General features: G+C 47.3%; 1 long non-coding RNA gene across 2 annotated transcripts; it reads right to left on the minus strand.

Moving 5' to 3' along the window:
* On the minus strand, positions 1 to 24518 carry LOC125133591 (uncharacterized). Of its 2 annotated transcripts, XR_007136475.1 has the most exons (5): positions 24158 to 24518; positions 22285 to 22417; positions 2487 to 2640; positions 1753 to 2004; positions 1 to 645 (listed from the first exon to the last, which is right to left on the minus strand). It is a non-coding gene; the product is annotated as an uncharacterized LOC125133591 (long non-coding RNA). The 2 variants fall into 2 exon arrangements; XR_007136474.1 differs by lacking the exon at positions 22285 to 22417 and having other exon boundaries at positions 24064 to 24518.
* Between the last annotated feature and the right edge of the window lie 1300 nt (positions 24519 to 25818).

The following is a 25818-nucleotide window of genomic DNA, read 5'->3' on the forward strand; positions in this document are numbered from 1 at the left end:
TTTTATATGCTGTCAAATATGCTTGAAATACATGTGCACTAAGCATGACAAATATATAGAAACTAAAGTTCTATTATTTTGCTGTAATGGGCCAGGGGAATAGCTCTGAAATAATATTCTTCTGTCTGCAATAAAGGCTTTTCTCTGAAGCTGTCTTAATGCGGTGAACAAAACCCAGGTCTCTCTCAGGAGCTTCTTCCTTTGAATTACTGCTCCTCTCTGTGGCCTTCTGCCATGAGGAGTCTGGCAACCTACCTGGTTGGTGAATGGGGATCATGTCTGTGATGCAGCGGGATAAGGGTGCATGAGCCCCCTGGCCCAGGTTGATAAGCGTGGAGAGGATGGTGAGCGTGAGGATCCACAGCCAGCCCTCAGAGTCTGTGTGGCAGGCACATCATGCCCCACACCTGTTCCTTGGAGACATACCTTGTCTATCAGCATCTCCACTTGGGCAGCAATCCTCAGGGGACCTGGAGGCACAGTCAGCTTGAAAGGTTGGCTGCAGGTGACTGTGTGGCATGGCAGGAGTCTAGAGGCCTCGGGGAATCAGACTATGCAGTCAAGTGGATTCAGAGCTGACTCTGCCATTCTGGGGCTTGTGCTTCTGACAGGTCCCCTAACCTCGCTGAGACTCACTTTTCTTGGCTGTAAAAAGGGAATAAACATTCCAACCTTAAATGACTGTTGTCACCCCTTTACACAATTCCAGGGGGCGCCATTCACATTGTGCTCTAGGGAGATAGGGCTCCTTGAAGTGATACAGTGCTCTACTTGGGCAGCTCTACGTGGCAGCTCTGCTTGATGTAAAGACCCTGACACATAGTGGGTATGTAACAGGTGAAAGCTGTTATTATCAATGTGATTCTCTGTCTGAGGCACAGCTAGTTCTAGAGTGTTGGATTGTTTTGCAGATTGATTAAAAGAGAGGACGTTGTCATATTTACATTCATAAAGCATAAGTTAAATATGCCCCTGTATTATTTTCTTCCTGTTTAATACCCATTAGGAAACAATCTGCTGTGAATCCCTCTACATTATTATTATTTTTTTGCTCAAATAAACATATTTATCTATCTTGAAAACAGAGAGAGAGAGGACATTGGAATCAGACAAACGTAGATTCAAATTCCTGCTCTGCTACTTCCCACCCAGTTATCTTAGGAAATTTGCTTAACCTCTACCTTAGTCTCCTTCTCCATAAGGTGGAGATGATAACAGAGCTGACTGCAGAAGTTGCTGTGAGGATGGAGTCTGATAATTTAAGTCTGAGCTTTTATCGGTCAGTGTCTGGCAAGCGACAGCTGTTCAAAATGTTAGTTTCCATAGGGCAACTGGATAGACAGAGAGTATGGCCACCATGAGGCTGAGAGCTGTTAGAAGCAACACACCAGATGCACCACAGCAATAAGGATTGATTGCAAAACTCAGTGCTGGGATGGTTATCCCATTTATGTACATTGAAAATGTGCCCATACGAAATGACAATACGCATTTTATAGAAAGACATACAAACAGAAGGTTACACATAAAATGTACCAGAAGTGTTGCCTGTGAGAGGGAAGAGATAGATGGGGAAGAGAGAAGGAAAGGGACCAGCTAGATAAGGATGAGATGCTACCAAACCACAATTTGTTGTTTTAACTCTCTGGATAGTGCCCTTTTCTGCAGCAAATGCATTAAGGACCTTCCTGGACTGAGCCCCATTGAATTTCAGAGCCAGGAGGTATCCCAGGAAATGTCCAGCCCACTCACCTCCCAGATCAGGGGAAGAGAGAGAAAGTCAGTAGGGTGGGAAACAGCCTGCAGAGCATGTGACTATGGAGATGGGTGTCTTCTTTAATAAGAAGGTGTCAGAAGTTCCCTTCTAAGTTTGCATTGGAGCACAGTATCCTCTCTGCAACACTGGACAGATGGAGTCCTGGTGGCTTCACACGATGTCTTGTCCAGTGGGTTTGGAGGGAATCAGGAAAGCAGGTTGGAGTCCTCGCAGCTGGGCCACTGCAGCTGTAGGGAGGTGGTATGAGAGACAGAGAGGTCAGCAGGAAGAGGAACTCTGATCTGGAAGGGAGGGAAAGACCTATTTCCCTAGGAGTGCTCAGAAAACTTGGGAAGAGCATGGAGCTTGAGGCAAGATGTCAGATCAGGGGCTTGAGCCAATGTATTTCAGTGTTCAAGGCCAGAGATCATTCCTTGTCTTATGCTGGGTCACAAGAAGCTAGAAGCAGAATCAGCCAACTTTCCCTGGTGGGTGAGTATCTCCCAGAATCTTGGGGTTACATCATTAACAGTGCAAAAGAAGCAGAACTAAAAATGTAGGACTGGGGCAGGAGAGGGGTGTCAGGCATCAAGATATTCAAGTATTCTAGTTGAAGGAAATGAATGATTGGATGGCTGTTATATGCGGCACCTGTTACCTAATTTGGTAGAATTTTTCAACTAGTCATTTTGGGGATGTGTTGCTTAGAACCATTTATTCAGTTGGTTACCTTTCTCTGTATCTGTCCTTCTTTCCTGTCTCTCTTCTGCCTGTCCACCTGTGTTTCTGATCTTGCTCCTCTGGTGTTTCTCTCCTCCTTCTCCTCCTCCTCGATTTAGAGATGCTGCTCTTTGGACCAGCTCTAAACCCGGTCCTTTTAGGTGCTTCCAAAGTAGAAAAAAAATGGTATTGCTCAAAGTCTTCATCTGCCTCAGCTGTCCATCTAGCCTCATACCTCCCCAGGGAACCAGGAAAAAAGCTACCAGCGATATAAGCAGAGTTCCTGCACCCCAGGAAGGAAGGGCTAGGCACAGAGAGATGGGGGCACGTTTGTATATTCTTGCATTCTTACAAAACCAGAGGCACAAATGTACACAGGAATGTATACACATAGGCACATGCACATACAAATGCATCCTTAGAAGCACCTAGTGCCCACATAAATACGGCCTCATACATATGCATCAAAATATAGATGCACACCCAAGTATGTAGGTGTGTACAGATCCATCTGCAGATATGCACACATATATGCACCTACACATAAGAATATAAATGGAAAGAAATAGACACCTATGTGCAACCAGGCACACACAGAGGTGAACCAGGAAAAAGAAAATGAAATCCCACCCTGCCCCCTACCTCACACACAGGTATACAACCCCATAGGCACATGCTCAGAATGTACCACACAGGTTCTTGGGTAAAAGCATGCAGCCAATAGCCCTTCCCTCTCCAACTCTCCTCCTCCTCCTCCTCTCCTGGGATGTGGGGGCTGGGGCATGTCTGCAGTGTGCTGGATATGCAAAAAGCCAAAATAGAGGCATGTTATGGGAGCCTCGTGAAAACTGCACTAGACCATGTGAGCACTAGCACCTCTCCTGGGATTGGGTCTGCAGCACCTCAAAGTGACTACACTGGCATTCCTGCTAATTCCTGTGCTCATGGTGGCAGAAGAATTCCATCAAGATAATGCTTTCATGTGAGAGGTCTGGATGTGCGAGATACCACTACAACCCCTTCCCCGTACATACAGCCCAGCCCAGGTTCCCTTGGGGGGCCAGGCCGGGGCCGAGAAGCCCAAGCTTCAGAGAAAGGCTTGCAGGTTTCCAAGGGGCTGGGCAGACGTCCCCTGCTTCAAGAATAAGCCTGTGCATGCTTTCCTTTCCTTGGCGAGGCTGTGGGTGGGTCTGAAGAGCTAGAGTGGGAACCAGTGCCGGAGTACCAGCCAGGCCCTGCACATATCATCTCTTCTCATCTTCTCTGCTTTCCTCCTTCTCCTGGACAATAGATTCCTGCTTCCCTATTTGCCTCTTTGGGAACTTTCTGTGTATATCAGTCAGAGATTCTGGTAACATGGAAGCCTAATCACGTCGCTTCTCTGCACAGAACCTTCCAACGTCTTCTGTTTCATCAAGTCCAAGGCCCACAGTTTCCAAGAACACCCTTCATCATCTGGGCCCAGACTGCCTCCCCTCTCTTGCTCTTTTCCCCTCACTCTTTCCCCTCTGGCCACACCAGCTGCCTTGTTGTGGCTCAAGGACACTAGGACCGATCCTGCCCCAGAGCCATGCTGATCCCTCTTTTGGAAATGCTTCTCCTCCCTGAATATCCACATGACTCACTTAAATGTCACCTCTGCAAAGCCTTCTTTGGACACTTGATCTAAAATCGCATCCTGTCACATTTGCTACGGCCTTTCCCTGCTTCAATTTTCTCTGAAACTCTTACCACCAACTGACATACTGCACATTTTTCTTTCCTGTCTAGTTTCTGTCTCCCCACTATAACATAAGCTCCATGAGTGCAGGGGTTTGGCTTGTTCTGTTTAGTGTACTCAGTACAAGGTGGGGATTGCTGAATATGTGAAAAATCCTGTGAGGTGGGCCTTTTCACCCCCATTGCACAGATGACAAAACTGAGGATACTAAAGCTGCAGTGATTTGTCCCAACTGATAGAGCCAGCAAGAGATAGACCTTGAGTCTGAATCCAGGGTAATCTGGACCACAAGTCAGAAGCCATATTTACCCTGCCTGTCTGCAACCTGCAACCGTGCCACAAGTAACCACGTGCCACACATCTTGTGTAAACTCCAAGCCTATGGTTGTCAAACTTTGGTACACATCAAGATCATTGCATGACTCCACAAGGACCTAATTAAGTCAAGTGGGTGCTTCATGGAACACATTTTGAGAAACACAGCTATATGATATTTCCCCCAAGATACTGAAAGACCCATGATATCACTTGGCTAAACCCTCCCATCCTGTTCTAGAACTTATTTTCTCTGTACTTCCTTTTAAAGCTTAATGTACCTTGGTGGTAGTGGCAGCTATTTTTTATATTTTTTAAATTTAAATTTTAACTTTCTAAGGACACGGCTGTCTGGAATTAGGGCAAATGGAAAATAAACTTTACTGAACCCCTGAGTCCTGTTTTAGGAACATTACATGTGTTGATGAGGCCAACAAGTGTTGAAGCTTTGTGCGTGGGCTCTGAACTCAGCCTGCTGGGGGCGATCTGGTGCTATCACTTTTGCTAGCTGTGCAAACTTGGTTAACTTATTTAACCTCTCTGAGCTTCCATTCTCCTATCAGTGGAACCCTGACTTTGTTACCGATGGTTATCTCCAATATTAATTTCTCTCTTTTCCTTCTAGTAACAGAATTTGTGGATTTTAGCAGGGCACAGAGTCATCAGATAGAAACTACATTTCCCATGGTCCTGTGCTAGATGTGGCCACATGAGTATGCCCGGACCAATAAGATTTAAGAGGAAGTCATAGGATCAACTTACAGATCATGCCTTCAAAAGAAAAGGGATTGTACCTTACTTCCTCTCTCCCTTTCTGTCTGTTGGTAAGAATGCTGGGCCATGAGATGGAGGCCACATGTGGACAAAAGCAGAGCCATAAAGTAGAAGGAGGATTTGACTCTGGTGTTGTGAAGCTACCTTATTGGTCCTGGATTGACTGTTACTCAAGAGAGGAACTTACATTTTTTTATAGCACTGTTCTTATAACTCTTATTACAGTAGCTGAGTCTGTATCTTGATTAAAACCAACTTTGGTACCAGAGTGCTGTGCTTCCATAAAAAAAAACAAAAACAAAAACTATGAAGCTTTGGCCTAGTGGCCAAGGAGCAGATGGCAAAGATGGAAGTATCTCAGGATGGGAAGATGGTGGTCCTTGTTATGACAAACATCTGATATTGCCTTGTGGTTCCTTGAAAGCAGTCAGGTGGCAATGGTGTTCGTACCTCTAGCAGGTCTGTTGCACCTCCGAATGCAATTTGCATTGGCTTATTCTTTCATGGTTAGCAGATCCTCCGAGAGAGATGAGGACCTCAGGCTACTTATGAAACAAGATTTGGAAGAGGAAGGGTTAATGGGCAGGAGAGAAGACTGAAGTCCCAACCTTTTCTCAGTCACCTCTAACCAGTTGGCAGGATAGAATATGGCAGCAAAGGTCAGATCAGAGTGTTGCCTCCCCACCCAAACCTTCTCTCCCAGGTGGCCCACAGGGGGACTTCTCTGGGTCAGGAGAGGTATATGGGCAAGACAAAGATATTAGGAAATGAAAGACAAGTTTTTAAAGCAAAAAACTACACCTAGAATAAATCTTATTTGTGGTTTCTTGTACATGGAACTGACTGGAAACAGATAGAAGGAAAGCCTTCACCATTCTTGGAGGAATAATTTTGCCAGAGACCACAGATTTTTCTGGGACAAGTTGATCACCCTAGGCAAGAGCCTTCTTCTGGAATAGGGCTTAGCTTACACCCAGGCACCTCTAGCCAAACACTTCTGCTCTTGGAAATGCATATTTCTGCCCTGGCATCCTTGCACTGAGCCTTGGAGCCCACCTGGTTCACCTCCCTGTAGCTCTGCATGTGGGGAAATAAAGGACAAGAGAGGGACAGTCCTCGGCTCCATGGTGGATGAAGCTGGGAGTGAGCACCTGCATTATAGGATTCGGTGTTTCTCCTTGTTACCAGCTCCTTAATGCATGACTTCCGGGGCAGGCATAATGAAAAGAAGTGATGTTTGTGAAAAGAGTCCACAAAAATGAGGGATCACAAACCAAGACTGTAGCCCCTGTCACAGATTCTACCCCGATTCCCACTCACTTTGCCTCCTTCCGGGAGAATAGGGAACGTTCCGGCAAGATAAAAGGGAAAAGTGAACCTGGGTGTGAGCAACACACTGCCTGAACTTGAATCCTGATCATGCCACTTAGTACCCGTGAGACCTTGAACAGGGAAGTTACTTCTGTGGGTGCCAGTCTCCTCAACGGTAATAGCAATGCCTACCCCTTAGGGTTGTTGTGAGGTTTCGATGAGCGAACGATATAACATGTTTACCTTGGCGCTGGCACATATCAGGATCAGTTATCATTGTTAGGTGATGAATGCCAACGGCTAACACCTTGGTGACTTTGTACAGTTGTTTATTTCTTATTCATATTACAATCCGATGGTACCTTAGTTGCTCTTCTCCATCTTGCAGCCACATTGTCTGTAGTCTCCAAGGAGGGAAAGAGGGAGATGGAAGATGTTTCTAAGGGCCAGGCCTGGGAATAACAGACATCACCTCTGCCCAGTCCTTGGGCAGAAGTCAATTGCACCACCACACTGCAAGCTAGTTGCTGGACAATAACATTCACCATGTGCCCAGGGAACGGAATGGCATCTTGGCCCCAGGTGGGCTATCATACTGGCTCCTCAGTCCCTTGTATATAATAGCATGAGATTCTCTACATGTGGTTCAACCTCTCCGAGCCTTGGTGTCCTTTACCCATTGTAAGAGGATGACGCCAGCTTTATTGTTATGAAGTTCACGTAAGGAAAGGAATGTTGAAAGCGCCTGGTGCCTGGAGGGTGTTTGGTGAATGTTATCTTCCTTCCTTTTTTCGCTCAACAAGCCTCCTCATCACCCACCTCCATCTTCACTCCCTTCCCAGCCCTTCTGTCCTCCTCTCTCCTTCCTTCCCCTGCAGCGAGCAGGTGGCAGCTGGCAGGGCCCCTCGGCTGTGTCACTGAACCCCACCCCCCATTTTAAACCAAAGGGTCAACGTTACCAAAGAAAACCTGGAGAGTGAAGGTGGTGGCATAGAGTGGGTGGCTGGAGCCACATCCCCTGCTCCCTGCATAAATCTTGGGGGAAACCATTAGCACACCCTGCAGCTCAGAGACACATTATGAGGCAGGGGGATCAATGTTATTTTTTCCACAAGCTGAACTCATAACAGTTTATGGCAAAATCAATGCAAATCTTCATGAATAAAGCGATGGCAGGTGCACTTTAGAATAATAAGGGGGTGAGAAGGATGGAGAAGGCTCAGCCAGTCGGCATCTTAGGAGGGAGTCACCTGCACAGCTGTTCTGGGGTTTGGTCCCCTCCGTGGTGCAACAAGACCCCTCTCGGACTGGCCTCAGCCAGTGAACACCCCCAGGAGGAAAGAGGCCTGAGGATGGGAGAGAGAAGAGACGGCGCTTTCCTGAGAGCTTACTTTGAGCTTCATGCTTCTTGTTCTTACTGGATCCTCAAAACCACATTCAGAGGTTGATGTCATCACTACCCTCCCCATTTCTCAGCTCAGGACACTGAGGCTCAAAGAGCTGGAGCAATGTGTCTGACATGGTTATTAACTATCATTGCCTATCCTAGAGGCCCAAGTTACTTTTTTAGACAAACGTGGGCTCTGACCTATGTTTTCCTGCCTCTGTGCCTTCTGTACACACACACACCCTCTGTCTCAAGTGCCTGGCTCCTCTTTCCTTCACCCAAGAAAAAAAAGCTTCCTTATGCATCCTTACCACCTGACTATAGTGTTGCTGTGAGGTCTGGCGGTGTCTATGATGTCATCAGCTGGTACTGTCATGCCTTCCCGGTGGGATTTTGTCTATGTGTCCTGGGTGGAGTCTTGTCCTCCTGGAGTAGCTCTGAGCTACTCCAGGGTTGCAGAGCTACTGCAGCATTGTACTATGTGCTCTTACCATCTCTCTTTCAACCCTCCCACTTGAATACCAGTGCTGGCATTCATCCTTCCATCCATCCAATCATCTGCCCAACCATCTATTTCTCTATCCAACCATACAGGAATCCATCCATCCATCCATCCATCCATCTGTCCTTCTTTCCATCTGTTCTTCCTTCCTTCCATCCATTTGTCCATCCATCCAGCCATCCATTTCCAAGTCATTTCCAGGACTTGAAAAATTATCAGATTTTATGCTGACACCATGCTTCGAGATGAAAAGTCTTGACTCCGTTATGCCAAGTGAAACAAACAGTCCCCAAAGAACAAATATTGTACAATTACCCTCATATGAGGTACTTAGAGCAGTCATATTCATAGAGAAATAAAGTAGGATCATGACTGCCAGGGGCCGGGGGAGAGATGATTGGGGAGTTAGTGTTCACTGGGTATACAGTTTCAGTTTTGCAAGATGAAAAAAACGTCTGGAGATGGATGGTGGTGTTGGCTGACCAACAGTGTGAGTGAATATGTGTAATGCCACTGAACTGCACGCTTAAAATGGTTCAAATGATCAGTTTCCTGCTGTATTTTACCCCAATTAAAAATGAATTAATTGCTTTAGAAAATTATCAAATTACCCAAGGAGGCTGTAGCATCCCGTATACAGAATACCACCCCTTCCCACCTGTTCCAATTCAAACTATTGGTCAAGCTCTGCCCAAAGTCCCGCCTCCTCCATGCAGAACCCGCAGGTTTCTCCAGCCCCCTCCAACTCTTCTGCCTTCACTTTTACGAGGTGCTCAGGTTTTCACAGAATCGTTACCCCTATTTTTATAATAGCGGCTAACACTGGGAGGCTGCTCTCTGCATGGAGCCTGTTCTAAGTGCTTTGCATGGATTGTTGCCTGCCCTGCTTGTGAGCTAGGTGCTATCCCTAGACCCATTCTAATGATGAGGAAACTAGGCTCAAGCTTGCCCAAGCTTCTCCAGCTAGTGAGGTGCAGAGGCAGGACTCAGACCCGCCACTGACATGACATCCTCTGCCCTTAAAGCTAGTTGGTGTTTCTCCCCAGAAATCACACCTGCTGTATACTTCCCCAGGCAACGAGCTTCCTCATTTCCCCAAGACCTTGTCAGCTTCCTAAGGATGGGGCTCATTGTTACCCACTCCTGACCCACTGTGGGCACAAAGTAGGGACTCCGAGACTCAGAATGAGGCTGGGGGCGGGGGCACAAGGGCAAAATTCAAGGGGGTTCCAAATATCTCAGTAATCAAGGCAAAAATAATTTAATGCAATATATCTTTTAAGCTATTAAATTTAATGCAAAAACCCACGGTGAACAAAATATCAAAATTTTAAGTATTGGCAAGATCTGATTCTGCACGATCCTGCTCTATCTGCCTTTCCTTAATCCCAGTGCTGTTGTAACTTTACCTGCAGGGCTTGTTAAAACTGGAGCCATCCTCTGGTATGTTTGGGGAGACTCACGGATAGCATTTGCTTGAATAAATGACCATTCCTCTCTGCACTGACCCATCTGGCAGAAACTGTGTGCTCTGGGGCAGGAGCACATGAACCCTGAAGTCAGTCTGGCCTCCATAGCTGTGTGACCTTGGGCAAGTCACTTAACCTCCCTGTGCTTCAATTTCCTCCTCCATAAAGGGTGCATTGAATAGTACCAACTTTCTGGTGCAGCCTTGAAGATTAAATGAAATAAAGCGTGTAAAGCGCTCAGCATAGCACCCAACCCTTGGCTGACTGAAAAGGGCAAGCTCTAGGAGAAACAATTCAATGGATTCTTCCATCCAGGAAAAGAAAAACAAGCATAACATGTGAATTTATGTTAGCGGGCATCAAAAGCCATCAGCTTTTGTTTTTTCTTTTCTTGTTTCCCCATTGACATTTCTCCACCAACCCTGGCACTGGAGGAGGGTTGGCAATTTCAGCAAAGACAGCGAAGAACAGGAGATGGGCTGAAAGGAGTGGGGGGTGGCTAAGTGGTTCACAACTTATCAGAATGAGGCAGCTGACGGCATTCATTTTCTACCCTCTAGGCCTTGCATGTTTGTTCATTGACTTAAGCATGAGGTGTCCCTGGTTCTCCAGAAGCGTGCTCTGTGTAGACTGCTGCACATCAAGCAGATGAAGTGTGGGGGGAAATGAGCTTTCATCCCTCCGTGCTGCCAGGAGGGTTCTGAGATCCAGATGGCCAGTGGCCAATGGTCGGCACATCTGGAAGACCAGCTGAATCTTTCAACCAGATGTGTCAACTATTATGCTGACTTGGGGATGCTTGAGGCCCCTGGTTGTGGGAAAGAGCAGAGAGATGGCCAGTCTGATTTCCCATTGTCCCTCTAAACCAAGGTTACCTGACATCTCCATCTCTTTCTGGTGTAGCCCTTGAGAGATTTTCTGCTCTGATTGCCCCTGAATCCCAGCCTCCTGAAGCTGAAGGCTCTGGCTGGAGTTTTCTGTCCAAGAAGTCACAGGCACAGTGTCTCCCTAAGCAGTCAAAGGGACAGAACCCAGGCCTGTGGTGGCAGAAGGAAGGGGGAAGACCATCTCCAGTTGTTTAGGGAGGTGTTGGCCACCTGGCCATCTCATTCATGGGCCAATACTCAAAACAATCTTGGGAGGAGAAGTGACAATGACTTCCTTATATATGGATGGGAAAACTGAGGCTTAGAGGTTAAGGGATTATACTGGGCCACTCTGGACTATTGGGCAGTTTGAGGATGGGCACCATGGTTTGTGGAAGGTAGTTTACTTTCAATAGTCCAGGCTAAGAATCTGACCATGATGGCACGACTTTGCCTTCCAGAGGCCTTGTCCTGCCTCTCTTTTCTTAAGGATGGAAGGACGTGGGAAGAGGTATTGGAAATACCTACCACCCAACCATAGAGGTTGGAGAGAGCAAGGGCCAGGCTCACTTCTTCACAGCAGCCTCAAATTCATCCTTTTTTGCAGTAAACCTTAGCATCCCGGGGTGTCAGGGCTGGAAGGGGTCCCAATGTTTAAGTTCAGCCCCATTCATGTTCCAGTCAGGACCACTGAGGCCAGACACAGGAAAAGTAACCTGACAAAGAGAGGTGCTAGTTTCCTGGAAGAGCCAAGGTTATGACCAAGTCTTCTGACCCTTGTGATCAGTTCCCATGGCTCCAGCTGAAACCACTTCCCTGTGGGAGACCAGTCCCCCACTAGCCCGCTCTGTGACCAGAGGCAAGTTCACCTCCTCTAAGCTCTGGTTTCCCCACATGGATGATAAAGGAATGAGTTCCTGTCCCACCCAACTCAAAAGGTGGCTGGGAAGATGTATGATGATCAGGTGTAAACATAAGGGTAAAGAGAGCTAGGACTTTCTGAGTTCCTAATGTGTACCAGGCCCTGAGCTGGGCACCTGGTGTGTGAGGTCCCTGTGAGGCAACCACAACTATCCCATCTACCTAGAATGTCTCCTGCCTCCCCTTTCCTTTGCCCCTTCTTCTAATTTCTTCATTTGGCCAGCACTCACTCAGTGTCACCTAGTCCAGGAAGCACACTCTGATGCCTGCTACCTCGTCTTTGGGTTCCCATGCACCCTGTGCATCCTGGCATAGCACTAGTCACAGAATATGTTCATTGTCTCTTTCCAATGCCTGTATCCTGCGCAAGACCTGGACATTTGAACACATAGGCATCTCGTTCACTGCGGCATTGCTATGCTTATCAAGGTGTCTGATACAGGGTGTGCACATGATACATATCTGTTAAGTTTTACTGGTGAAGAATCTGGGATCATAGAGATGGAAACACTGCAAACTGTAAAGCACTCTTGCTTCAAAAGGAGTGGAGATGGTATAAAGTGTTGTAATTCCATATCCTACCTACAGAGGGCGATGTTGAACCCAAGGGACTGTTCTAGTGCATGTGGCATTTCAGACTGAAAAAATCCGGTGGGTGAGGTGCAGTGATATTTGAGGGAAAGGAGGTCTACAGCCTTTGCATCACAACACATGGTAATGAGACATAGCCTATTCCAATGATTTCTGAAACTCACATAGGTTAACTCCCACAATGGAAAAAGTCCCCTGGGGGGTTTCAGCTCCTGGCCTGGGAGCCCTGCCTGGCTTGTTGTCGAGGGGTGATCAATCGCAGCTAGACCCTATTTATTATTTTGGCTGCATTTTCTTCCTCTCTCCTTTTCTGTCCCCAAATTAGATTTAATTAGGTATTGATAACAGATGCAAGTGAAATGAACCTCTGTGGTCCTGAGCCGGATGATGGCAGAGCAGAAAAAGGATGCCAGAGGCAGGGGACAGCCAGCCTCTCAGGTCAGGACTAGTGGAACTCGGGCCCTGGGACACCAAGTGCCACTTCCAGTTTCTTTTGTTTTCATCTCCCATTCTCTCCCCATCCCCTTCTGCTCTCCCCCGACCCCACCCCACACCCACGCGTTTTCCTCCAGAATCCTAGCTGTGCCTGGACCTGCTGCTCCCTGTTTTATTTCTTTAAGGCTCAGGAATTTTAATGCAAGTCCTTCTTGGAGGGAGATGGGTCACTTTGGGTGACTGTTTAGTGGACATTCAGATACTGTTCACCTTCCACTGTGGCAGAGCATCCCCATCCACTGATGAGGAACTTGGCCATGTGGCTTGCTTGACCAAGGCAGAGCTGGTAGACATGACCTAAACTTATAATATGCATGTGTCAGTTGGCTTGATCTCTTGTGCTCTTGTGGCCTGACATAAGCAGAAGATGCCAAAGATGACCACTATCCCATCAGGCTAGTCTCCAGGATGACGACCCAGGGCCCAGATCTGAGCGCAACCTGCAGTTGGAGTGGCACAGCTGAGTCAGGTCCAGCCTAGACCAGCCCAACCACAACCAAACCTGAACCTCATGGGCATGAGAATAAATGCTTATGGTTGGAATTCACTGAGAATTTGTGCTATTTATTATGCAGTAGTACTTCTCTGAAACCCTGGCTGGTACAGAGGGTAGGATAGGACCTCAGCGAACGATAAAACAAAACAGATTATTCTAGACTATGAGGCAGGAGATCTGGGCTCTCCTCCAAAAAACTTGTACCAACTCCCATGTGCCTTTGGAAGAATAGGAAAGAAGCCAGTATCAGCTGATCATCTACAGTAGGCCAGGCGCTCTGCTAAGTACTCTCCACATACCTTTTTATTTTATCCACTGTTTCTGTCTTATTTTGACCCTACTCTGTGCCAGGCATTGTGTTCAGTGTTTATAATGCTAATTAGGATTATGCTAAAAATGATGCTGAATTTAAATGGTAAACTTTAAAAAGAGACATTTGTTGAATTCTTACTACATGGCAAGCTTGCATCAGGTCATTTTGATGTATTATTTCAATTTATCCTTAACACAACCCACTAAACTGTAACTCATGAGGTAGACATCACATGCATTTAGGTCACTGCTGGGGCCCTGAGGCCTACTACGTGCCTGGAATATGGGTGCCCAATCAATTGGCATTGAAGAGGAAGCTCTATGAGGTAGATACTTGTACTACCCCCCAAGCCCCCAGCCTCCTTTCTGTCTGCCAAAATTGAGGCAGATGAGGTCCTAAGCAGTGGTTCTGTCATCTCAACTGGGGGTCATTTTATTCTCCAAAGGGACATTTGGCAACGTCTGGGGACACCTTTGTTTGTCTCGACTGGGAGAGGGTAATGTAGCTACTGGCATACAGAGGGTAGAGGCCAGAGATATTGCTTACATCCTACAGGACAGTCCCACAGAGAAGGATGACCTGGCCTTAAAATGTCAGTGGTGCTGAATTTGGGAAACCCCAGTTTGGCTCTTAGGGGAGCCTGGCTATTAGTACTACTTTTTGTTTTGTCTCAGAGTGCCCCTATTGGCTTCCTGTACCTGCCAAAACAAATTAACAAACTGGGTGGCCTAAAACAACTGAACTGGAGTTTCTATTGTGGCTCAGTGAGTTAAGAACCCGACTAATGCCCATGAGGATGCAGGTTTGATCCCCGGCCTCACTCAGAGGGTTAAGGATCTGGCATTGTTGCAAGCTGTGGTGTAGATCATAAATGCAGCTCAGATTTGGCATTGCTGTGGCTGTGGCATAGGCTGGCAGCTACAGCTCTGATTCGACCCCTAGCCTGGAAATTTTCATATGCTGCAGGTGCAGCTCTAAAAAGAAAAAAAAAAATAACCAAAGAATTATGTTTCTGTTAATGTTCTCAGAGTTCCGTAGGCCAGAAGTTCAAGATCAAAGTGTCTGCAGCAGCACACTCCCCGAGGCTCTAGGGGAGAGTCTTCCTTGACTATTCTGGTTCTGGTGGTTGCCAGCACTCCTTGGCTAGAGGCTACATCACTTCAGTCTCTGCGTCCACCTCCACACCCCCTTCTCCTCCTCTATCTCTATTCCCTCTGTTTTTCTCTTAAATGATAATTATCATGGAATTTAGGGCTTACTCAGATCCTGGATCATCTCAAGATCCCTTAACTTAATTTCATCTGCAAGGCCTTTTTTTCCAAATAAGGTAACATCATATGTTTGGGAGATTTGATGTGGATCGATTTTGGTGCAGAGGGGAGCATTTTTCAGCTGCCTACAGCACCTCTTCTTGAATGTAGATTTATCTTGATCTTCTGCAGATATTTATATGCATTTTGTCTTCACAATGACCCTCTAAGGAGTGCATTTTACCCTGTGTTACCCATGAGGCACCAAGGCTTTCCCGGCAGAATCAGCTCTGGATCAGGATTTTCTCTCTGGCTTTAAAGCTCTTGTTCTCACCTCGAAACTTTCTTCTTAAACCCCACCCATCTGTCTGGGCTCAGAGGAGCCCATACACTGAGGAGTACCTGGAGATGCCCCCTGGACCAGCCCTTCAGTTAGGTGTCAGTGGACATGCAAGTAGGATGCATCCTACCTGGATGCCATGAGTCATCAGCAGCCTTTTCAGGTGAATATATCTTTCAGGCACCTGGGGATACTTGGTGGAGGGAGTCCCAGGATGAACAACCTCCCCTGGAGAGAGAGAGCAGGTGGCCTTAAATAGGGTCTCTGCCACAAGAGTCAGGCCCCGGGCCAAGCCCAGCATTTCAATCACAGCTGCTCCAAGAGCTCCTCCTCTCCCCTCCCCTGCCACCGGCTCTCTTACTGAGGGGCCTCCTGCGTGGGAGCAGAATAATAAAGGGAAGGAGAGTCTCATCTGGCTCTGGTCAGTGCTTAATGGTTTGGTTGAAGCCAGACCCTCCCATCTCCATCCTTTGTAATGAAAGTTCCATCAACACTACAGAGATGAATGGGGAACTACTGCATATTACATCATTTAATAACTTCCATAAACTTTTATTTTTCCCCCATTTGGTAATAGTGTTATTGAATTATAATTTACCCACTAGAAACTGCATATCTTTAAAGCAACACATTGCATATATTTTGACATGTATACATTCATAAAACCATCACCATAATGAAGATAAGGAAAAGATACACCAAGCTTCAAATTTTCCTGTGCCCCTTTATAATTCCTGTTTTTCTACCTCCTCACCATCCCTTCCATCCCCAATCACTGATCTGCTCTCTGCAGATAGACAGCTTTGCATTCTCTAGGGTTTTAAATAAATGGAATCATACAGTACACACTATTTTTTTTTGTGTGTAGCTCCTTTCACTCAGTATAATTATTTTGAGATTCAACCAGGTTGTATCATGTATCGGCAGTTCATTCTCTTTCTTTTTTTTTTCTTTTTTTTTTTTGTCTTTTTGCTATTTCTTGGGCCGCTCCCACAGCATATGGAGGTTCCCAGGCTAGGGGTCCAATCGGAGCTGCAGCCACCGGCCTACGCCAGAGCCACAGCAACGCAGGATCCGAGCCGTGTCTGCAACCTACACCACAGCTCATGGCAACGCCGGATCGTTAACCCACTGAGCAAGGGCAGGGACCGAACCCGCAACCTCATGGTTCCTAGTCGGATTCGTTAACCACTGCGCCACGACGGGAACTCCCCTTGTTCTCTTTCTTGATGGCTAAAATTACATCTTGTGGCTATTCTACAGTTTGTCTATCCATCCCCCTATTGATCGACATGGGATCTTTCCAATTTTTGATGATTATGGATAAAGTGCTATGAACGTTTATGAAAGTCTTTGCATGCACACATGCTCTCCTGCTCTTGAGTAAATATCTAGGAATGGCTGGATCGTATGGTGGCTGCACACTTAACTTAGGAAACCACCGAACTGTTCTTTGAAGTGTATAGCATTTCACATTCCCACCAGCAGGGTATGAGATTTCCTGTTGATTCACATCCTCACCAATACTCAGTATGGTCAATCTTTCACTTTTAGCCATTGGAATAAGTACATTGGTATCTCTGTGGCTATTTTTTCATTTGGTATTGTATTGCATTGTATTTTGCTTTTTAGGGCTGCACCCATGGCATTTGGACGTTCCCAGGCTAGGGGTCAAATCAGAGCTGTAGCTGCTGGCCTACACCACAGCCACCGCAATACCAGATCTGAGCCGCATCTGCCACCTACACCATAGCTCATGGTAACCCCGGGTCCTTAACCCATTGAGCAAGGCCAGGCATACCCACATCCTTGTGGATACTAGTCGGGTTCATTTCTGCTGCACCACAGTGGGAATTCTCCCTTTCTGGCTTTAATTGGCATTTCCCTAATGCGTAATGACATTGAACATGTGTGTGTGTGTGCTTATTTGCCATCCAGACATCTTTTTGGGTGAAAAGTCTGTTCAGATCTCTTGCCCATTTTTAACTGGGTTATTTTCTTACTATTGCATTTTGAGAATTCTTTATGTATTCCGGATATGTCCTTTAGCAATAAATGCTTTGTGACTATTTTTCCACAGTCTTTGTCTTGACTTTTCATTCTCATAACAGTATTTTTCAAAGAGCATGAGTTTTTCATGTTGACAAAGCCCAATTTTTCAATTTGTCCTTTAATGGATCATGTTATTGATGTTGTATCTGAAAAATCTTTGCCTCGCTCGTAGTCTGGAAATTCTCTCAGGGTAGAGATCCAGGCTGGTGAAGGATCTGCCTCATGCATTTCTTGTTTCTTGGGGATTAAGCTCCTTCCTTCTCTGATGCTCAGTGTCTTGGGTGAGGGGGTCCTTCCTGCAGCACGCAGACGCTCACAGGCCGGGGATCGAACCTGTACCACTGCAGCAACCAGAGCCACTGCAGTGACAAGGCTGGATCTGCTGAGCCACAGGGGAATTCCTGATGCCTAGGGCCTTGAAAATCATTGTTCAGTAATTTTGCCTTTTTTTTTTTTTTGCTTTAAGCAGGAGGGTAAATCCAGTCTTTGTCACCCCATTTTGAAGCCCCAGTAAATTTTTTAAGCTAGGCAATATTTACTCATAACTGCCACCTATTTCTCAGTTGAGGAAACAGAGTTCAGAGAGGTGAGGCAGCTTTTACCCCAGGCCCTACAGGACATAAATGGCAGCGTGAGGACAGAAACCCAGGGCTGCCCAACTGGCTCAAGCCCCACCTACTGGTGGCAGTTCCTGAGTCTGGCATCTATGATCTGGGACTGGCCAGACAGGAGACTCTCATCCAGTTTTGCTGGCCTGGCACTGGGACACTAGGTCAAAAGATCTCCCAGCATTTGTTGTCTAATCTGCCTGTTAAAAATGTTAATTCTGGGGAGTTCCCATTGTGGCTCAGAAGAAACGAATCTGACTAGCATCCACGAGGATGCTGGTTTGATCCCTGGCCCTGCTCAGTGGGTTAAGGATCTGGCATTGCTGTGAGCTGTGGTCTAGGCCTGGGAACCTCCATATGCTGCAGGTGCAGCCCTAAAAAGACAAAAAAAAAAAAGAAAAATGTTAATTCTGATGTCACTTGCTCTGTAAGGGGTGCAAAAAAAAAAAAAAAAAAAAGCAATCACAAAAGCCTACACTTTCCAAGACCTTGTAGGATACAGAGCCCAGACTTTCACTCAATGTCACTTCTATGGCAGGATCGGAAATCCAAAATGATCACAATGCCACCTACCCCTCCTGTATCCATTGCAGACATCACCAATCAATGATGGAATATTTTTCCATGGAGCTAGACTTCATCTCAAAATGCAACTTTTAAAAACATTTAGTGCTCATCATGCCTTCCACCAGTTGAGTGGATTGGCATAGGAAATGAAGAATATTTTCCTTTCAGCTTTAAAGCATTCTGGTCCAATGGCCATCTGGCCTGCATGCCACCTCATTTGACCAAGCCTTCAGCACCTCCTAAGGCAACGTGTTGCAATAACATCCAGCTGAGTTGAGAAGAATGAGTTTGCTGGACAGGCTTGTTTTCTTCACTCCAGCCTGTTTCCACCTGTCCTACCTGGACAAGAACCTCAACTGGGAAGAGAGGAAGGGATGGCCAGTTGGTGAATCTCACCCTCTAGTTGGTCAGTTTCTGCACTGACGTTCTGCATATACAGCAGGTATAAACGGGTGAGGGCAGGTCACAACCCAGCCCAGCCTGCCTGTCCCACCACCTGAAGGGCCAAAGCCCTGGCTTTTGATTATGACTCAGAGCTGCACTCTGTGGGGGGCTGTGGTCTTCCCTTGAGAGATGGTGTCACAGGACTGAGGGCACACAGGGACAGCCTGGGTTTAAGATGGGGACTCAGGTTCACCATCAGCAAGGCTACCCTCTCCCCTCCCTGGATGGTGGGGAAGCCATCGCTCCTTCCACTCAGGTCTTCGGGCCAGCGTTTGTGTGGACATGTGACCTGAACTGAAACGCCCAATGCACCTCATCTCTCTGCTCACTGATGCTCATCCAGCTTCAGGCACACGACCTGGCCTGGGCCTTGGAGAGGCAGGCCTGGGATTTTGATAGGAACCACTCATTCTATGGACTTGAACCTAGGAGGAGGCAAACCTTCAGCCTTCATGGGAAAAATCTGCCTGACTGTAGAAAACCCAAGAGGGAGACATGGAACTGAGAGGCCTTGCCAGCCAGGCTGGACTGCTCAGCCATGAACCTGTACACCTCCTGGGCTTCTGAAGCCTGGTCAGCTGGCTTCTCTGTTGCAGACAACCACGAGCTCTGACAAGGACCGGCTGTGACACCAGCTCCTGTTGGACCCTCTCTGACCATTATGTGTCAGCACAGGGCCAGGTGCCATAAGGAGATTCGTCACCAGCATGAAATTCAAGCCCTAACATATCAGGGTATTAGGGTACAGAGATGGACCCAACACATTGTCTGTCCCCGAGAACCTCACAGCCAGTTAACTATTAACCACCACATGTGCAGGTAATGTCCACAGTGTGGAGCGTATCATAGAGACTTACTCAAGGTGCCGGGAACTCAGAGGAAGGACGTAAAGAGAAGAAAGATACAGCAGATCCCCAGAGCAAGCAGCGCTTAAGGAAACACTTGATGGAACATTGGGATTCGTTTGCACGTCCTGCTCCCTGGGCTTAAACCTTCCTGGACTTAAATCCTGTTCAACCCCTTGCCAGCTCTGTACCACTGAGCAAGTTAATTAATGCCTGCGTGCCTTGGTTTCCTCATCTGTAAAATGGGTTTGTTGAGAAGATTCAATGCAATAATTTAGGTGATTAATACAAAGAATAGAGTAAAGGTGCAGTAAATGTTAATCTATTACGGTGAGTTCATCGAGGGCAGGTACCCTGCCATGCGGGGAAAGATGATGCTAAGAATCACACATTCATAAATCATAAATTCGTGAAGCTGAATCCTAAATCATGCAGGATTCAGGTTTGTGGGAAAAAGCAGGGGTTCTGGGCTGTGGGGCCCATGTAGGCAATGGTGCCCAGGAGGGAGAGAGAGAGAGGCAGACACAGCCTGCCCGCACCCCGCTCCAAGCAGCAGGGAGATGCCAAGGCAGAGAAGGGGCAGGGGGACAAACATTAGCCATCAGGGCAGGGACAGTTGTGAAGCCCTAGCCTGTAGGCTTATATGCCATGTCCTTTCTTCAGAAGAAAAATCTGCGGCCACCTAATCCAGACGTCACTTGTCGATTTACCCAGTTCCATTAAGTTTCTGCCCAATTCAGAAAGGAAAAAAAAAAAAAAATCCCAGTTGGGCCAACTGTCTGGCTGAGGCAGGCATGTGCCTGGTGGGAGAAGTTCACGTTAGGATAGGCTGTTATGTAAACACCTAGGCGAGTCTACCTGAGCACAGAGGTGCCCTAGGAGCCCTTCCCCCAAGGGGAAATGCGAGAAAATGGCATGAAACAATGTCAGGTTTATTTTTGCTTTTGATCACATGGAAGAGAATGATGTTTATTCCTGAGAACTCCTGGAACAATGGTATAAGCCGTCCTTGTGAGGCCAGCAGCACCCCCACCCTGTGCCTGACCCCTCCTCCAGCACCACACGTGACCTTGAAGGAAAAGGGTGGTTCTCTGGAGGGCGGGGTATTAAGTCAGACACCCCATTCCAATCCTCTGCTTCCCAGCTTCCTGGTGAGCAGAGGTTACATTGGCCATTTGGGACAAGGGTACCACTGGCACCTCAGGGAAAAGACCATCTCTCCACCCACCTCTCATCCCTTCCTAACTCCCATTGCTTCATTCACTGCCTCGCTCACTCACTCAGCCACTCACGGACATTCTCACTCACACCTTGGTTCCCGAACCTGGCCTTCCATGCACTCATTTTTCTCATGCACACATCCTCGTTTATACAGTCACAAACACTATCTCGTCCCCTGGGCACTAGGCGTGGTGATGGAATGTGAGAGGCAGCAGCAGCTTCGGGTGAGGTCACCATGAGCTGATGAGGCGGGCTGTCCAGGGCTCTCTGACCACGGCAACAGCACGAGCCATCCCTGAGGCCCCTGCAGGCAGCTGGGCAAGCAAGAGGCACAAGGCTGGGGCAGGCAGCGAGCAGTCTGGGCAGGTGCAGCTCCTGGGCCAAGTGCGGGCAACTTGAAGCAACATCACGGTATGAGTTCTAGGCTTCCTAGACCTATGACCCTAAAACATCAGTGGCCTAGGATTGTTGCTGCTCTGGGTCAAACCATATCCTAGTCCTCCATCCCACCAGTCTTGATGTTTGCCCTCCCTGAGTATTTCAAGGCTTTTCTCATTTCCCTTGGGGTGTGCAGGCCATGGAGAACCAGAAGATGAGGCCGAGTGAGGTCTGGCAAAGAGAAGATTGGAAAGGCTGGCCTGGGAGAAGGGCTTCTCTGAGCTGCACACATTTTGTTCAAAAACACATGTCTTTGGGAGAGGTTTGGAGGCTCCTTGCCTGGCTCCTATATGGTTCGTGCTTCTCTTAAGTTCTTGCAAACCAGGTCAAGCGACAGGCCTTAGAGGAAAATACTCACTGGACAGAGGTTTTTATGTTTTCATCCCATCACCCTCCTATCAGAACTGATGACCCAGCACAACTGAAAAATTCCTGGGTCTCAGGTGTGCTGGGAGTTCCCACCCAGCGCTCCAGCCTGACCTGTCTGGTTGCGGCCTCTGGGAGAGCCTCAGCGGTTCATTAGGAACCATAAAAGGAACAGCAGGCAGGATAAATCTCACTCCCAAATTAATGCAGCTCAGGCCAAAAAAAAAAAAAAAGAAATTTACTCATTTCAACTTCTTGTTGCAAGACTCATAAGTGAATAAATCCAAAATAAATGTAAGCGGGACGAAAGGAGAAACCACAATAAATGCAATTCCGTCACCCTAAATGAAGACAAAGCTCTGAGACAATATTAAATTCCATCCCCAAAGGCTCATTTCATTTCAGACCCAGATTTCCACAAAATCGAGTTTTCCAGCGAGCCCAGCCCCTCTCCTGCTCTCATCCTGCTCTTCCCCACCTCTTCCCCCGATAAAGGAGACCCACTCCCAGTTCCTACCAGTCCCTGGGTGTTCTGGTCCCAGCAGGTGGCCTGCTCTGGCTGCTCATGCACCAAGCCGTGGTGGTGTCTTCTGCTCTGGGATGGCCGGTTTCCACCGCACTCTGGGGACCCACAGCATCTGCTCGGGCTTCTAAGATTTGCAGACAGTTATCTACACCTACCTGCAGCCCGGGTGGAGCTGAGCAGTGCTGCACTCACCTGTGTGTCTCCCTGGAGGCTGTGGACCTGTGGGGTTGGGAGCCTAGAAGATGGGATGGTCAGTACTGAGTGTCCTTCTGGGTCAAGTGCGTGAACCAGGTCTGCTGGGGTTGGAGGCAGGTCTTGTTCTGCCTCGTGTCAACCTGACTGTGGATCTCATGCTTGCCCTCCTCGCTACAGACCTGGTGCCTGGATATCCTTGGAGCAAGGGAGAGTGGGGGCGGGGAAGGCAGAGAAGGGAGTAATTGAAGGCAAAGGCGCCACCTGTCTCCTCCCCAAGGAACACTGATCCAGCCCTTACATACGGAGGATTAATTCTACCAAGCCAGGGACTGCATTGGCCTATTCATGGTGGACCCACCTATGTGTCTGGTACAGAGCCTGGCACACACAGGCCATCAAACACACTGGTCAAATGGATTTAAATGGCTCTCCTTGACCGGTTCCCTTGATGATGTCACCAGGCACGTGATCTTGGGTGGATTGTTGAACCCATGATCGTCAATCCGCTGGGCTGAGTGTTGCACCATCTCAATGACTCAGCTCCACTGGCTGCGTAGGTGATAAAAGGTTTCCAGGGAATCCAGGGAGCTCCCCGACGGAGCTATCAGGTGACTGTCACCAGTGCCAATAGGCATGTCTGTGTCAGAATGCTGACTACATCAGGAACTGCAAGAACTGCGTCACCTGTTCCCAGCTCTTCCTGGGGAGGCGGTGCTGATCTTGGTATTGGTGATGGGCATAGATTTATTTTCAACAATGGTAAGAGCTGCCGTGAATTAGAACCTACTGTGTGCCAGCTCCTTCCCATAGGCTCATCCACATTTTCATTCAATAAATCTCATTTGAGTGCCTAACCTTTGCTTGGGTTCCATGTTAGTAGTGCTGGGTGTTGCTCTGGTGTCATGCAGTTTACATTCTAGAAGGGGATAGTATATTCTATTTTATTCTATTAGTGGAGGAAGTCATATATATATTCATATTATTCTAAAATGAATTTATATTTATTATATAAATTTAATTATATTCAAATTTTTATATAAATATATTTATATGTATTTTATCATACGAATTTATTATTTTCAAATTTCTTATAAAAATACATATTATGTTTATCATATAAATTTAACTATATTCAAACTTACTTCATATATTTATATTTATTTTATTATATAAATTTAATTTTAGTCAAATGTATTACATAAATATATTTATATTTATTGTATAAATTTAATTATATTCAAATGTATTACCTAAATCTATTTATATTTATTTTATTATATAGATTTGATTATATTAAAATTTATTGCACAAATGTGTTTATATTTATTGTATGACATAAATTTATAGTCAGATTATTACATGAAATACCTAATTTATGTTATATTTCATATCATATCACACCATTCCCATTTAACCCTCATAACAGCCCTGCCAGGGAGATAGTATCTTTGTTTTGCAGCTGAGAAGCCAAGAGCAGTGAGATGAGTAATGCGCTAAGTGCTCATAGCCTGTGAGTGGGCAGGCAGTGCTGTGGGAGCCTGGTGGGAGAAAGGTGGCATTCCGAGTGGGACAGACCTGGATTTGAATCCACAAGGGAGACCTTATCCTCTGCAAACCTCAGGCTTTGGAGCTGGCGTGGTTGCCCTGCTGTGTCAGCTGGAGGACTCACCCAGGGTTGCATGTGTGTGTCCTGCTCGGCTCCCGGATCATCGCGGATGCCAGGTGAGAGCCACCTTCATCTTGGCAGTGATCTAGGAAGCAGGTTCTCTAGGAAGCAGGACCGCGGGGCTGCTGAGGCAGGACCCAGGCCTCTGGTCTCCTAAAGTGGGGCTGCTGATATCACTTCGTGGCATAAAGACCAAGCAAGAGTCAAAAAGGCCCCTCCTCTCTTGCATTGGAACCCCAAGCGGGGAAGGGGAGGGAGGTCAGTCCCTCTAGCTCCTTGGCTGTCACTCGTCACTGGAGGGGCAGTAGGTGTCAGGGTTAAAAGGACAGACTCTGGGCCCGGGCTGCTGGGTTCCAAGCCTGGTTCTGCCACCACCCTGTGAACCGGGGCAAATTCCTTATGTGTCAAATGAGGTTTTACCACGTGGACTTAGAGGGAGGATCAAGTCTATGTCAAGGCCTCAGGGCTGAGCTTGTCCTGGGATTGTCAGCATGTGGATGCAGGCCAGGCGGTGATGAAGGGGGCCTCCCCCTCTTGGTGACAAGTTGGGCTGACACCCCACCCCCACCAGAGGGAATGCAAATGAGTCTTGAAAATCAAGTGCTAGGGAGGTGACGGCTTGTGTACAGAAAGTCAGGAGCTGGACAAACGCTTCTCCCCGGTCCTCAGCTCAGCCCTCTGGGGGCAGAGACTCCAGGATGTCTGCCCTGAATCCTGACCCCGCTTCTCACTTCCAAAGGCTCCTAGCGGCTCGCATGGAAGATGCAAGAGGGTGCTTTTAGGGTACAGTTTCCAGAACCCCCCCGACCCTGCTTAATCACCCTTTCTCAGTCCCAGGGGGCACTTAAATCAGACATGTTTTTTAAAAAACCACTCAGTGGGTTTTCGTGTATTCACAAAGTTGTAAAGCCATCACCACAATCAACTGTAGAATGCTTCACTCCAGAAATAAGCTCTGTACCATTTAGCCATGACCCTCCCACCTAATCTCCCATCCCCCAGGCCCTGGCGACCGTGAATCTGCATTCTGTCTTTATAGATTTGCCTGGTCTGGACGTTGCTTAGAAATGAAACCATACACTATGTGGCCTTTTGTGACTGGCTTCGTCAGATTTATTTATAGTCTCCTACACGGATGGAGTTAGGAAGGATCTCCCAGATCATCCTTCAGAGTTCAGATCACCCTTCATCCTTCAAAGGGGCCATGATTAAGCAGTCACATTCATTCATTCATTCATTCATCCGTTTGTCCACTCATTCAACAGCAAACATTTATGGGATACCAATAATATGCCAAGCTCTGGTCTAAGCACAGGTGAGACACAGGCAGACAAGACAGGGAAGCCCAGTGCTTGAAGCCACAAGCAATGAACACAGAAACAGATAAACAGAACAGGAGCTGTCAGGTTGCAAGGAGAGCTGTAAACAGGGAGGGAGGGGGATGGGAGAGTGTGACCGGCCTGGGGGAGAGATGCTACTTCAGCCTGGTGGTCAGAGAAGCTTTCGGAGGAGGGGATATTTGGAGTGAGGGAGGCATCTCTGTGAAAGTCCAGAGGAAGAGCGTTCTAGGAAGAAGGAACCGAGTTTAAGGACTGAATTTGGCATGAAGGGGAGGGGCAGAGGAGGCCAGCATGACTGGAGCATCATAGTCCTGGGACCGTGGC

This window comes from Phacochoerus africanus, chromosome 8 (assembly GCF_016906955.1).
Source record: "Phacochoerus africanus isolate WHEZ1 chromosome 8, ROS_Pafr_v1, whole genome shotgun sequence".
Classification (NCBI taxonomy): domain Eukaryota; kingdom Metazoa; phylum Chordata; class Mammalia; order Artiodactyla; family Suidae; genus Phacochoerus; species Phacochoerus africanus.